Here is a 15,166-nt window from a genome sequence, read left to right as displayed (position 1 = left end):
TTTGCCACGTCACTTGCAGATTGTGACTTGCCACGTCACTTGCCACCATTTGCAGATTGTCACTTGCCACGTCACTTGCTACTGGATGTGGGTTGTCACTTGCCATGCCAGCCAGTGCCACCAAATGTGCATTGTCGCTGCATTGGTGGCAGGCTGGCAGCACTGGTCCATTTAGTGAGGGCAGGGGAGCAGAGATGCAGGGCGGGCAGTGAGAGATGATGCAATCTCTCTCTCCTCCCCGCCGCACCTCCGACATTGAAGAGGCCCACGCTGTGAGGGAGGAAGAGTGCTGATGTGTGGCAGGCAGTGAGAGATGATGTCATGTCTCTCTCCTTCACCTCTAATGCAGCCCACCCGCCACAGCTGCGACCCGCTGAGACTCGGGGCTATGGGCTCCAGATTCGGGGCTATAGCCTCGATAGCCACCCCCTGGCAAAGTCTATGACAGTAGGTATGAGTAATGCATGCCTACATTGTGCCAAGCCAATGTAAGTGAGCAATGTACAGTAGATAATTCCTAGAGTTCAGCTGTAATTACATTATTCATGTATTATTTGTAAATGTATGAGCTTATGCTGTTATGCAACGGTGTTTGGTAACAAGGAAAAAAAAAATAGTCTTTACATGTTATATCAGACAATGATATTATTGTCAATACTGTAGTGCATTTGGCTTATTGAACATTAACAAGGAATAAGCAAAGTGCCAGCTGCCACCTTTGCTTAAATTTACAGATGTACTCAGTAAGGGAGGGGGATACATGTTAAAAGTTCATGCCTCTCTCACACAAACACATTCAAGACGAAGCTGTTTTGGGGATAACAGGCAAGTTATTAAGCTTTATGACCATTTATACTGTGTAGCATTTCCAATGAAAAACATTAGTACATATCTTCAATATTTACATGTTATATCTGATGTTGGAAACCTCTGGATTAAAATCCAGGTTTAACATAAACTTCAGCAGAAGATGGGTTATTTTAATTTTTAGCTTATTCTCATTAGAATTGTGTTTTCTTGTTAGCCAACTGCTTGTTTAAGCTGCTGTGATTGCAGGACAAAATTCCTTATTCATCCATTTGTCACAAACGGTACCCCAATACTGCATTCAAGTGCCTCGCACAACTCAAACTAACCTACAGATATTTCACAGCCATGTTAATTTTCCTTGTCAAAAGAAGTTTATTGAGTATACAATGTTATAAAGATACATAAAGTAAGTTTACAAGGATCTATAAAGTAAGCTCATTGTTTTACAGTAGGGTTTATATAGGTAAATATCATGAAATTTCAAATATTAAACATTGGATTCACGTAAACCTAAATTAAAGATATATATAATTTCCTTAGTTACTTTTGTAGGTATTTAAATGATTTATACCTACTATACATATTGTTTACAAGTAGAGTGTGTATAGGTCAAATAAATTCTGATAATGAGCTTTAATCGTAAGGTGGAGAAAAGGAAAGAGAAAGAAGAAAAAGGGTTGAAAGGTAGAGGTATGGTCCACAAGGTTGTCCCGCTCGTCAGTTTATTATTCTTTTTAGTTCTCTTTGAAGCCTTAGAATGGGTGTCTCTGTAAGTCATTTAATCTGTTACCACGGCAACAGGACAGAGTCATTGAAGTTTGACAGGAACTGTTGTTTTATCCAAGGATGCCAAAGTTTTTCAAATTTTGGAATTTGATTTTGATCGATGGCTACCATCTTAGCATGGGACATTGTATTATTCATTCTGTGAATTGTTTCTGCTAGTACCAATGTAGGAGATTTCCATGCCTTGGCCACTGTTTGTTTTGCAGCCGTTATTAGTTGGATCATTAGTTTGAATTGAGAGAGTGTTAACCATTCCGGTTTTAGATTAAGTAAAGTTAAATATGGATCTAGTTGTATTATTTTTTTAAATATTTTAGATGCAATCACGAAGACTTCCTTCCAGAAGGTTTGGATTACTGGGCACGTCCACCATATGTGTAAATATGTGCCTATTTCTGGGCATCCTCGAAAACAAAGAGCTGAGGTATTAGGTGAATATTTTGCCACTCTAGCGGGTACAAGGTACCAGCGAGTTAGGACTTTATAATTTGTCTCCAGTGCTAAGATGTTGGGTGAAGATGACTTAGATGTGAGCCATATGTTAGACCAGTCCGTGTCTTCTAAAGTTCGTCCCAGGTCCTCCTCCCACCTCTGAACGTAAGAGGGTCTATTAAGATTTGCTACTCCATATAATTGATTATAAAGTGATGAAATTGTACCTTTAGCAAATGGATCTTTTGTACAGATTGATTCAAAAATGGATAATTGGGATAATGGTGTATCCCCCTTTAGGAATGGTGTATAGAAATTTTTGATTTGGAGATATCTAAATATCTCAGAGTTTGGTAGATCATATTTTTCTCTAAGCGATGGGAATGAAAGGAATGATTTAGATGCTATGAAGTCATTTAGTGTCTGAATGCCTGATGTTGTCCAAGCTTTAAAAGAATTTGGGTAGATCCATGCCGGATAAAAGGCCGGATTTCTGATAAAAGAAAGGAGAGGATTGTGTGGAGATTGTAACTGATATTTGGTTTTTAGTTTATCCCAGAGAGATAAGAAGTGTTTAGTTATGGGATTATGAATTTTAAAGCGGTCTTTAGGATCAAGCCATAATAAATTTGATATTAATAGAAGGTCATTTTCTGAAGCCTCTATAAATACCCATAATGGGATTTCCTGTTTTGCATGGTATTTGGACAGACTGGCCAAATGTGCTGCTCTGTAGTAGTTAGTAAAATTAGGGTATCCCAGGCCTCCTTTATTTTTGGGAAGATGTAGTGTGTGTATAGGTATACGTGGTTTAGAAGAGCCCCATATAAACGAAGTTGCTCTTTTTTGTACTATTCTCAAAAAATAGGAAGGAATTGGAATAGGGAGGACTCTGAATAGATAAAGCAATTTGGGTAGAATAGTCATTTTGATTGCATTAATCTTCCCCATCCAGGATAAAGGAAGTTGCGACCATTGTTTTATTAGATTTGTGATCTGTCTTAATACAGGAGGATAATTGGTTGAGAATAAGTCAGAATGAGATGCTGTTAAATGAATTCCAAGATATGGGATTGATTTTTCTGCCCATGTGAATGGGAGTGCAGCCCTAGCCGGGATCAATTCCATGTTTGTGAGTGAAATATTAAGCACTAGGCATTTCTTAGGATTAATCATAAGGCCGGATAGCGCTGCAAATCCATCAAGAGCTGGTATTAAGTTAGGACCAGAGACCTGTGGTGATGATAGAAAAAGTAATATATCGTCTGCAAATATACATAATTTGTGTGTAATACCTCCTACTTCAATGCCAGTTATAGTTTGGTTTGTTCTGATGTATTGGGCCATGGGTTTGAGTATAAGGGCAAATAATAAGGGAGATAATGGGCAACCCTGTCGGGTACCTCTTTCGATATTAAAGGCTTCAGATTTGTATCCAGCATATTTTATATAGGCTTTGGGTTTATTATATAATGCTTTGATCCATGTTAAAAAGTGGGGTCCAAAACCCCATTTTTGTAATGAATATTGCATATATTGCCAGGATACTGTGTCAAATGCCCTCTTAATATCGAGAGATAGAAAACATAAAGGGATTTTCCGTTTTTTAGCAATATGTGCCAATAACACTGCCCTGCGTATATTATCGCCTGCCTGTCTATTTGGCATGAAGCCTACTTGATCTCTATGTATTAATTTTCCTATAATGCTATTGAGGCGTTTTGCTATTATTTTTGCTAATAATTTAATATCGAGGTTTAACAGAGAGATAGGCCGATAATTCACACAGGAAGTATCATCAGAAAAGGGTTTTGGGATCATACAAACAATTGCCATTAGTGTTTCTTGCCGAAAAGAATGTCCATCTAGAAGTTTGTTAAAAGTTTTAGTGAGAATGGGAGAGAGTATTTCTGAGAATGTTTTATAGTATAAAGCCGAGTATCCGTCTGGGCCTGGTCTTTTGTTAAGTTTTAGGTCTTTTATGGCGTTAGCAACTTCATCTATAGTTATAGGCTCATCCAAACTGCTTTTTTGATTCTGAGATAACTCAGGTAAGGTTATTTTTGAGAAGAAGGATTCAGCCTCTGTAGGATTAAATTCATTGTTTGTCTTGTATAAAGTTGCGAGATGTGAGTGAAATTTATGGACTATTTTAACTGGATTACAAGTGTAAACATTTTTTGATAATTTCAAACGTATTGGTTTGAAAGTTTTGTTAGTTGAATTTAATGCCCGAGCCAAATATGTACCTGGTTTGTTTGTATTCATGTAGAAATTGTGTTTGGAGCGTTTGAGGGATTTATCAACTGACTCAGTGAGAAATAGATCGTATTCCAATCTAGATTTTTCCAGATGAGATTTTGTACTCTGAGATGGATTATCTTTTTTTTTTTTTTTTAAATTGTTTATTTTTCAAAGGATTTAACAATTATGAAACATCGTATCATAAGGTACAAAGATCAAGTCAAGTTAGCATCAAAGAAGAAGTTATATATATATCAAAACAAAAGACAAAATAAAAATAATATAATATAATACATCATGGTGGGGATACCAGTATAGTCAAGTGACAGCGGCTTCCATCAATGGATCATCTCAACAAAAAGTGTCTATACCGTATCTAGATTTAGGTCAAGAATAAAATAAAATAAATTGTGTCAACCGCACATTCGGGTGTAAGGGATGGTCAGAGGGTATTTCTAGCAGACTTCAAAAAGGTGTGACAACTACAGGTTCAGAAGAGAATATTGAATTATCCCAAGCCTTCCATATTCTGTCGAATAGGAGGGTGTTACCTTCAATCTTAGCCGTCATTTGCTCCATCCTGTGTATATCTGCTACTATGGAGAGAGTATGATGCAAAGTGGGGGTGGAGGTAGAGAGCCAGAGCCTGGGAATGGCTCTTTTTGCTGCTAATAATATGAATGATGCAAGTTTCTGTGATGATTTGGGGATATCCGGGAAAGGAAGACCCAGAAGAAAGTGTATGGGATTCAATGGAATGATTGCAGAAAGGAGCGTTTGTAATAATCTTTGGATCTCGCTCCAGTATGGGCCTAGAATGTGACATTCCCAAAAGATGTGGAGGAGGGTTCCAACAGACTGAACGCATCTCCAGCACAGATTAGAAAGGGTAGAATTCTGGGCATGTAGCAAATCAGGGGTTCTGTACCAAAAAAATATTAACTTGATAGTGGTTTCCTTATCTGCTACACATCGTGAGACTTTTGAAGATGATTCCCAAATTTTCCCCCAGTCTAACAGTGAAATTGGACGATTTAACATCTTAGACCATTTAACCATGTAGTTATGTGAGGTGTCAGTTAGAGGAGGTACTGTGTGGAGCATTTTATATATAGCTGAAATTAGTTTAGTTTCATATGGGCCGTTTGCACATAGTAATTCGAAATCTGTAGGTTTTTCTAGGGACAATGAAGGTGAAACAGTATGGAAAAAATGTTTAATTTGTATATAAAAGTATTCCATAGAGGCGGGGAGATCGTGTTTTTTTTGGAGGTCTGGGAATGATAGTAGTATGCGTGTTACCGGATGTACCAAATGTCGCAATTGAAATATACCCGCTTGAGTCCATGGGGATGTTCGTATAAAAGACAGTCCATCTGGGATGTCTGGGTTAAAAAGTACGTTCTGGAGCGGGGAACACGGTGAGGAAAGAGAGAACTTATCTGCACATCTCTTCCAGATAGATAAAGTAAAAAGCATCGGGGATAAACAAAGAGATCTCAATTGGGTCATGAATTTATTTGAGAAAGGCCATAACAGGTAACAGGGATGTACTGGAGCCGTAATCCCCATTTCAATCTCAGCCCACCTACTTGGAGCTTTCCTTGAGGTCCAGGTAGTCAATACCCTAAGGTGGGAAGCGTAGTAGTACTTGATAAGGTCAGGGGCGGCCAACCCCCCTTTAATTTTGGGGGAAAAGACTACTGATTGGGCAATTCTATGAGAGGCATTATTCCAAATGAAATTAAGGCATTTTCTCTGGAGATTTTTCAGCTGCGAGATTGGGACTGGGATTGGTAATGTTTCAAATAGGTACAGCAGTTTGGGCAGTATCGACATTTTAAGGACGTTGACTCTGCCCAGGAGAGAGAGTGGGATGGGGGTCCAGAGATTTAGAAGTCTTGCGATTTCTGCAAACATAGGAGGGAAGTTGGCCTGATAGAGTGAATTATATGAGGGGGTAAGGTGAATTCCTAAGTATTTCAATGAGGTCTGACACCACCTGTATTTAAACCTATGTTGCAGGAAGCTAAGCATGTCTGGAGGAATATTGATGGGAAGGGCTTCTGTTTTAGTCTGGTTAATCTTAAAACCGGACAAGGCTCCAAAGGAGGATAGTATATCATGTAAAATGGGTAGGGAGGTGTCGGGACGGGTGATGGTCAGTAAGATGTCGTCTGCAAAAAGGGATAATTTGTAGTCTTGTTGGCGTAAAGAAATTCCCCGGACTTCAGGGTTGGATCTGATGGCTGCTGCTAGTGGTTCAAGACTTAATATAAACAGTAAGGGTGATAAAGGGCACCCTTGTCTAGTGCCATTGCTAAGGGCAAATCTCTGTGATGTGTGGGAGGACAATTGGACTTGAGATGTGGGGTGAGAATAGAGGGTTCGTAAGGCTTGTATAAAGGGGCCTGAAATTCCAAATTTGGTCAAGACTGCAAACATAAATGGCCAGCTCAGACGATCAAATGCTTTTTGTGCATCTAAGCTTAGTACTATAGTGGGACGTTTAGTTTTAGTTATTAAATCAATCAAATCAATGGTTCTTCTCGTATTATCTCCAGCGTGTCTTGTGGGTAAAAATCCCACCTGGTCCTTATGAATCAGGGCCGGCAATAGAGGGGATAGTCTGTTAGCTAATATTTTAGTAAAAATTTTATAGTCCGAATTTAATAAAGCAATGGGGGATAGTTATCTGGTAATGCAGGGTCTTTACCCGGTTTGGGAATGACCGTTATGTTAGCATGTAGGAACTGTGAATGTGGGATGGTACCCTTAAGCAGAGAGGAGTATAGAGATTGGAGATAAGGTATCAAGGTCTGTGAAAATGTCTTAAAGTAAGTGTACGGAAGGCCGTCAGGTCCCGGGGATTTGTGTGTAGGCAAATTTTTAATCACTTCTCCTATCTCTTCTACAGTAATCGGGGAGTTGAGAGATGTGATATGTTCAGCGGAGAGTTTGGGTAATTTTAGAGAAGACATGAAATCGTCAAAATGAGATTGTGAGAATTGAGGATGTGAGTCAGGGCCTAAGCAGTTATACAATCTAGTATAAAAATCCCCAAAGACTTTCGACATAGTTTTGGGACAATATGTGGGAGTACTATCAGGCTGCGTCAAATGATCGGGGATTGCTAGAAAGGGCCGTGGTTTCAATTTGTTAACTAGCATTTTATGTGGCTTGTTTGCAAAATCATAGAATTTCTGTTTGGCCCATAGCATAGATTTAGAGATTTTGTGCAGATCAAACGATTTGATTCGGTCCCAGGTAGCAGTAACAATTCTTAGTTTTTCCACCATGGGGGACGCCAACAGGCGTTTTTCTGCATTCTGCAACTGAGTAAGTAAGTCAATTTTAAGTTTTGCAGAGTCTCTCTTTAAGCGGGAGCTCGCAGATATACATTCACCTCTAAAGAAAGCCTTGTGGGCCTCCCACAAGGTGGAAATTTCCGAGACCGATCCATCGTTAATTTGAAAGAATTCAGTTAGTTTCTGTTGTAGTTGGTTTTGGGATATTGGGTCTTTGAGCAATAATTCATTAAGACGCCAGTGGCAAGTTTTAGTATATGTTGATGTCAGCAAGATATTGAGTTCAATGGGTGCATGATCTGACCAGGTAATAGGATTGATCTCAGAAGAGACTACATAGGGAAGTAGAGGGCCTGTAACCAGAAAATGATCTAGTCTGGAGTACGACTTGTGAGAGTGGGAATAGAATGTGTAACTCTTTTGGGTAGGATGTTTTACTCTCCAAGTGTCGAATAGATTGTGAGATCTGGTCAGTTTACGAAAAGAGGCAGATAATTTCTGGGAAGCTGGTTGTGGAGCAGTTCGGAATAGGGATCTCCTATCTCTGGTCGGGGACATGCACACATTGAAGTCGCCTCCTAGTATCATAAAAGGCTGAGAGAGAGATTGTAACTTTTCAAAAACGGTTGTGAGAAAACCTATTTGTCCCACATTTGGTGCATAGATGTTAGCTAAAGAAAATTGAGTGTTGAGGTGACTACAATTCAAGAGTATAAACCTGCCATGAGGGTCTAGGTAGGAGGAGAGTATCCGAACCGGGCAAGATCGTCCAATAAGAATAGCTACCCCTGCTTTTCCAGAAGGATCGGATGCCATATAGGCTCTAGGGAAGTATCTGGAGGCAAATTTAAAGGAGCCTCCAGCTTTAAAATGAGTCTTCTGAATCATAATCACCTCCGCTCCAGAGGACCTAAATTCCTTTAATGCTTGCCATCGTTTCCCGATGGAGTTTAGACCTTTAACATTGCATGAGTAAATCTTAAGAGCCATGCCTAATCAGAAGACGGAAAGCCACCGTTATATAAAATGCATGCAGGTAAATGAACATCTTTAGGTTATAACATACAAAGTTGTACATAAATCGGGGTTGACACGTAATTGTGAATATATCATTGAGTACCATATAAAGGTCATACACAGAAAGAAATGGAGACCTGTAAATTGAAAAATCAAGAAAAAACATAAAAAAAGAAAAGAAAAAAAAAATGAATAGAAAAAAAAATTTAACAGATCAAAAAAAGAAAATACTTTTTTTTGCAAGGCCTGAAAATAAAAAAATTTCAGGCTACCCAGGCAGAAGCCATGGGTAATGGTGGGGGGCATGATAGCCTACAGGTGTTGACGAGGGGGGAGGGGGGGGTTCCCCGTCTCTGCTCAAAAAAAAGGAAAACAGAAATTGGCTCACGAGAAGCTGAAGATAAAATGTAGGAACGTAGGAACGTAATATAAAAAGGGGGAAGAAACGTCTTCCAAGAGGTTAACCAGAGAAAAAAAAAAAAAAAAAAAACAACAATGAGGGGCAAATCTCACTAAGTCCTGAGAGAAAGCGACCTATCTTCAGGGAGATCACCGGTATGGCCATGACACAAGTCATCCAGTCATGGAGTAACAATCAAGAAGAATGGTGATGAGAAGGAGACCTTCAGGTCGGAAATCTGTTGGGGTTGGATCTTTGCGGTGTGGAAAAGGCCTTCTGGGATTTTCGTCGTACTGGGGTCCAGATCTGGACTGGAGCGGTGAGTGGCTTGGGATTCGGAGCTTGAGGTGGGAGATCTTCTTCAGGTAATGGTGGGAGGCCCAAGTTGCGGATGAAAGTTTCACTTACGAAAAGATCTCTCAATGAATATTGGACACCATCTTTAGAGGCGGATAGGCGAAAGGGGAACCCCCAGCGGTAAGGGACCTGATAGTTCTGAAGGTGTGTAGTGACAGATCGAAGGCTGCGCCTTTTGGCCAGAGTTATCGGGGATAGATCGTTGAATATCTGGATCTTATTTTGCTTAAAGTCAATACGTGACTTGTTGCGTGTTGCAGCTGTGAGAGCTTCTTTACTTTCGTAATAGTGGAAACGAACGATAACGTCTCTGGGGTTAGCATTAGGAGGGGGTTTTGGGGCAAGGGATCTATGTGCCCTGTCCAGGCGCCAGTCTATGTCCGGTATATGGGGCGCTAGAGTAACAAACAGGCCCAAAAGGTATGGACGTAGCTCCTTGTCATTTACTGCCTCAGGGATTCCTCTAATTCTCAGATTTTGGCGTCTTTCATGATTCTCCAAATCTTCCTGTTGTAACTGGAGTTGGGAGACTGTATGTTTCATGGAGGCATTGTCCTCTTCGAGAACATGTACATATTGAGTCAGTTCGTCAAACTTATTCTCCAAAGTATTGGTACGTTCTCCTAACTGGTCAATTTCCCCTCGTAACTCGTGTGCTATTTTACCGACCTCTTTGGCAATGCTGTGAGTCAGGTCATGTAGTAAAGAATTCAGTTTCACATCGAGGACGGCCACCGTCACGACATCTGTGGGGTATTCGGGAGGGTGGGGGTGCTGGGTTTGCTGGGATCTGTTGTCCTCCATGGATGTGTTTCCCAATGTGGTGCGGGGGACATCTGTATCCGGCTGACTGGGCTGTTCATTCGAGGCCGGGGATTGCGGCTTGAGTAGGAAGCGCTCCATATTGTGAGAGGGCCGTGACGGTGGAGGTGGGATAAAGCCACTATAGATCGTTTTCTGGAAGCCAATTTTACCCATGCAATGCCAGGGAGTATCTGGTAGGTTGTCGTGTCGTTCCTGGGGTTAAAGAAGTTCAATTAGCTTTTGCAGGAGCCGCTAATAAAGAGACGGGGATCGGAGCTATCCTTTTACGCGTTTGCCATCTTGCTTACTGCCCCCCCTCGAGATTTTGGGTTTATTTAGACATTATTCATCTTATAGGTAAGGTAATGTCTTATTTGGATTGACAGAAACAGCAGTTTGCAACTCAACCTTCCCTCACTATCAGCAGGACAGGAGGAAAACAGTCTCTGCAAGTCCAGATGTCTTATGGGGGGTCGTGTAGCTGAAGGAGAAGGGGGGTAGCTGTAAGGTGTATTATGGAGTCCCAAGATGGCCGCCGGCTTCCAGGAGTAGGCCGAAGCCGCGGTGTATCCTAGTGGACGGCCGCCAGGCAGTGGGATTCGGCCGCCTTTGAGCCCTGGGATTTCTCCAGGACAAGCTGTAGTGGGGAACCGGGTGATCTAACACCCTCCAGGGACCTGACTACAGGCGGATGGATGGTATAAGTTACTCACTGTGTCCCTGGGGAACGCCTGTAATCAAGCCCGCAGGCCGCGACTGTGTAGAAGGCCGCAGGATGCCGGGGGCGGCTGTCGGAAGAACTCCCACGTCTTCTCCGTGCTGCTGGGCTATCCCGGGTGTTCTTCAGAGGTGGATCGGCCGTCCGGTAGGTACAGATGGGCCGTCCACCTTCCGGATCGTGAGTTCAGGCTGCGGGATCACCCGTCCGTCTGTAGGCCCCAAGATGGCGGCGGGCCTCGACGGTCTGGAGGGAGTCTCAGGGAATCCGGCCGTGTAAGACCCAAATAAGCTCCGGGATTAGAGCAGCAGGGGTCTTGGGTCTGAAAAAATAGTTTTTTGGCTGTGATATTGCAGTTTAATGCAGCGGATGGCTCTGGATTAGAGCAGTGTGTGAGGAGCTGAGCCCCTGCACGTCTTTGCAGCTGAACGTCCGGACACGCCCCCTGAGATGGATTATCTTGAAATGATATGTAGGCTGCATTAAAATTGAGTTCTAGTTTTTTTGCTAGATTTTTGCGTTCCCGTTTAAATAGTGCCATTTGTCTTTGTATTGTACCACGCAAGACAGGCTTATGAGCTTCCCACAGTGTTATTGGGGAGATGTCTGTTGTATTATTAATTGATATGTATTCCTTTAAAGCTTGTTCAATGGCCATCTGATGTAGTGGGTGTTTGAGCATTATGTCCGGTAAGTACCACATTGGGTCATGCGCTTTTGGTATGGCTGAGGCTATAGTAGTGTATACTGCATTATGGTCAGACCACGGAATCGGAATTATATCTGATGCAATAATTTCTGGTATCATTCCTATTGTTAGAAAAATATGATCTATTCTGGTGAAGGTTTGATGAGGGTGCGAGAAATAAGTGAATTTCTTTTTCATTGGGTTACTTTCTCTCCATGAATCTACCAGATTGTATTTGGAAAGAAGTTGAGAAAAAGGTAATCTAGAGGTTATTTTGGATGGTGTAAAAGGTGATTTATCTAGAAATGGGAGGAGGACCTGGTTCGAATCCCCACACATTATCACTGTTCCTATTTTGTGTGTATTAATCACTTGTAATATATGTGAGAGGAATGGTGTAGGTTGTTTGTTAGGAGCGTAGTAGGAAATCACCGTGATTGCTGTATCCATTATATAACCCATGAGTATCAGGTATCTACCTTCTGGGTCTTTAATTTCTGATGATAAGGTGAATGGTGTGGATCGGTGAAATGCAATTAGAGTTCCCCTTTGCTTGGTACAGGCAGAAGCCGTGTAAATTTGTTGATAAAAAGGAGAAATATATTTTGGAGTAGAATCTTTGGTGAAGTGTGTTTCTTGGAGGCATACTATGTGAGCCTTCTTGTTATGGAAAGTACGAAAGGCTTTGGTCCTTTTTTGAGGGACATTTATTCCCTGAACATTCAGGGAAAGTATATTCAGTGGTGCCATGGCAATAGATCAAATAGTTTTGACTTACTTTTTGTTATGCAGAGCTGACTGCGCAGATCAACCTGTGTGGACTGAAGAGATGAATAGATAGAAAAGAAACCAGTGAATTCTGGAGTAAAGAGTAAACAAAAAACATATGAGATTAGATGATACATTGTATAAATTATTTTTTGCAAGTAATCACAATTTACCCGTGAAAGAGAATAAATATCTCTCTCAGGGGAATAAGTGCCTTCGTCACACTCCCACATAATATGGTTGGGAGAATGAGGAGGGCTAATGGGGGTACACGGATCTTCCGCTTACAGGAGAAAAGTGCTATGTCAAAAGACATCAAAATGATGTTTCATTAATTGGAGTGCAGAATATAGTTTTTGTTGAAATTATTTATTCCAGGGTGGTTGTATATGGTTAGTCTTGCCCTAGGCTAAATAATTCAGTTAGAAAGGTACTGTTAATAACTTTGGTATTGATGAAGATAGTTTGAATTATTTTGGGATTTTAACCCTTTTAGAGTAAACAATTACATATTTTATTCATATGTAACTGTTTAGATATGTTAACTCATAAAATTGAGGTTGTATTGCTTCAGATTAGAAACAAACAAAAACATAATTCTAGGAACTAGTTAGGTAATAATATATTTGTTTTAAGAAAAGAAAGAAAAAGCTTCCATTACTTCTGGATTATTGAACATATTTGTCCTAAAAAGTAATAAATCTATTATTATTACCTGATAATATTTAACTGAACAAAAATTTTCTTATTTCACTTATATATTCTAAGGCTATATGAATCAGAAGTAATAAGAAATATAACTGGAATGTAACATGATCCCACACAGTGTGTGACTATCAGAATGCAGTTACATTCAGTTATAAATACAGGTTTTTTATAGAGAACCATCTCTTAGTATAATAAATGAAGAGATATCAGGAATTAGGATGTCAGTCCATTGAATCTTCTTGGTCCATGGATGATGTGGCATAACGGCCTCTTTTGTGAGAATGATGATTCCCATTTTGTTCTGAAATTTTCTGGGTGCTGCCTGAAGGTGAAGATGATGCCATTCTTCTGCGTGTGGAAGTGTTGCTGCTTGTGGGTTCTGTCAGATTTAATTTTAAAAGGGTTTGTTGTAGTTCATCTGCTGATCTGCTTCTGTAAATTGTACCTTGGTAGTTAAATCTGACTGAAAAGGGGAAGCCCCATTGATACATAATGTTGTGGCGTTGCAGTTCCATCAGTTGGGGTTTCATGGATCGTCTTTTAGTAATAGTAAGTTGGGATAGGTCAGCAAAAATTTGATAATTGTGTCCATGAAAATTAAGTTCCTTTTTTTCTCTTGCAGCAATTAGTATTTGTTCTTTCGTTCTGTAATAATGAAATTTTGTGATTATATCACGTGGGGGTCCATCTTTCTTTTTGGCTGTGAGGGCTCTGTGTACTCTGTCCAGTTCTAAACGTTCAATAGGGATATCTGGCTTTAGTTCTTGTAATAGAGCAGTAATAGTAGATTGCAGGTCTGTCACAGTTTCAGGTATTCCCCTTATGCGCAAGTTTGAACGTCTGGCTCTATTTTCGTAATCTTCGAGCTTAGTTTGAAGTATTAAATTCTCTTTTTTTAATTGTTCCAATTCTGTTATATTTTCTTGGGTTGTAATTTCAATTTCATCCATTTTTATTTCTAAGGCTGCGGTGCGGTTTCCCAGCTCTCTTATTTCTTTGGTTAGGCTTTTTGTTATTTGGTCTGAGGTTTGTTTTAAAGCCTTATGAAGCATCTTTTCAAATTGTAATAATATTACTGGGGATACTGAGGAGGCTTGTGAAGAAGTTTGTGAGAGGATTTGTTCTGTATCTGACTCAAATGGAGAGTCTTGCTGTGACATTTTCTGTCTGTGAGAGCGCCCTGATGCTGTATCTTGTGAGGTGACTGGAGCTGCTTCAGCTGCAGTGAGTGCCTGTGAGCTCTTTGTGAGGTGATTTTTATTTCTGCCACGGTTTCCTCCCAGTACCATATTTCCTGCCCAAACTTTCACAGTTTGTTTCCAGGGGCAAAAAGGTTCAAATGGATACCTTTTGAGCCTGCAGGCTCCGCTTTGTCCTTCTCTTCTCTCCTCAGCGGTTTGAACCCTAACAATGCATGTCTGCTCCGCTAGGCTCCGCCTCCTGCCCCCCCGCCATGTTAATTTTCAACCAAAAAAGTTATACTACAATTGAACTGTCTAGTATACTGTAGTTAATAATTATGTTGATCGAGCACTATAGAGCTGAGGTTTTTAAAGAATACCTATAAACATAGTGGTTGCAACTGCCAATCACCTTCTAAAAATGCTAGTTTACTGACTATCATGCTGAACCTCTGACTTCAGATGCTAAAATCACTGTCCTTTGAACTCAAGTATATTCTTAATGTGTTCAGTGCATATAGCAGACATGGGCCCCAGAGGAGATGGGGCCGACTGTGTACTGACTATACACACTGAAGATTGGAGGCATGCAGGGGGGCCCTGCATGGGCCCAGTGGGGGCTGCCAGTGGCATCTGTCTCTCCCTTGCAGTCCTCAGCACTTGCCCCAGCATTCAGAAGTAGATGGAAGTCTACGTCTGTCTAGTCCTGCTTCACCCTCTGCCATGCTGCCATAGCAGAATGTAGTGAAAGTTGTAAGGTATTCCAACATTCCAGTTAGATCCGTCCCTGGGATCACAGAATCATGGACCCTTTAATAAAGTCCCATGTGCAGTGATGAAACGCCCCAGTAGCGGGCTTGTGACGTAATTGCATTGTCCTAGGAAGTATATGATCACTTGCGGATAATTCTGTGACCCCAGGGACAGATCTGTATATGCCTAAGA

At 40.8% G+C, this 15,166-nt stretch overlaps 1 protein-coding gene across 2 annotated transcripts in view; it reads left to right on the top strand.

Annotated features, from left to right (window-relative positions):
• Nucleotides 1–724: 724 nt before the first annotated feature.
• LOC141103553 (flavin-containing monooxygenase 5-like) overlaps nt 725–15,166 on the top strand; it is a 197,821-nt gene continuing 183,379 nt past the window's right edge. For both annotated transcript variants that reach the window (XM_073593260.1, XM_073593256.1), the window contains exon 1: nt 725–825. The gene's annotated coding sequence lies outside the window, so the exon portion shown is untranslated. The remainder of the gene's footprint in view (nt 826–15,166) is intronic.

The sequence above is a fragment of the Aquarana catesbeiana genome, linkage group LG07 (assembly GCF_042186555.1).
Source record: "Aquarana catesbeiana isolate 2022-GZ linkage group LG07, ASM4218655v1, whole genome shotgun sequence".
NCBI classification, from domain to species: Eukaryota; Metazoa; Chordata; class Amphibia; order Anura; family Ranidae; genus Aquarana; species Aquarana catesbeiana.
This window is presented reverse-complemented; position numbering and strand designations above follow the sequence as displayed.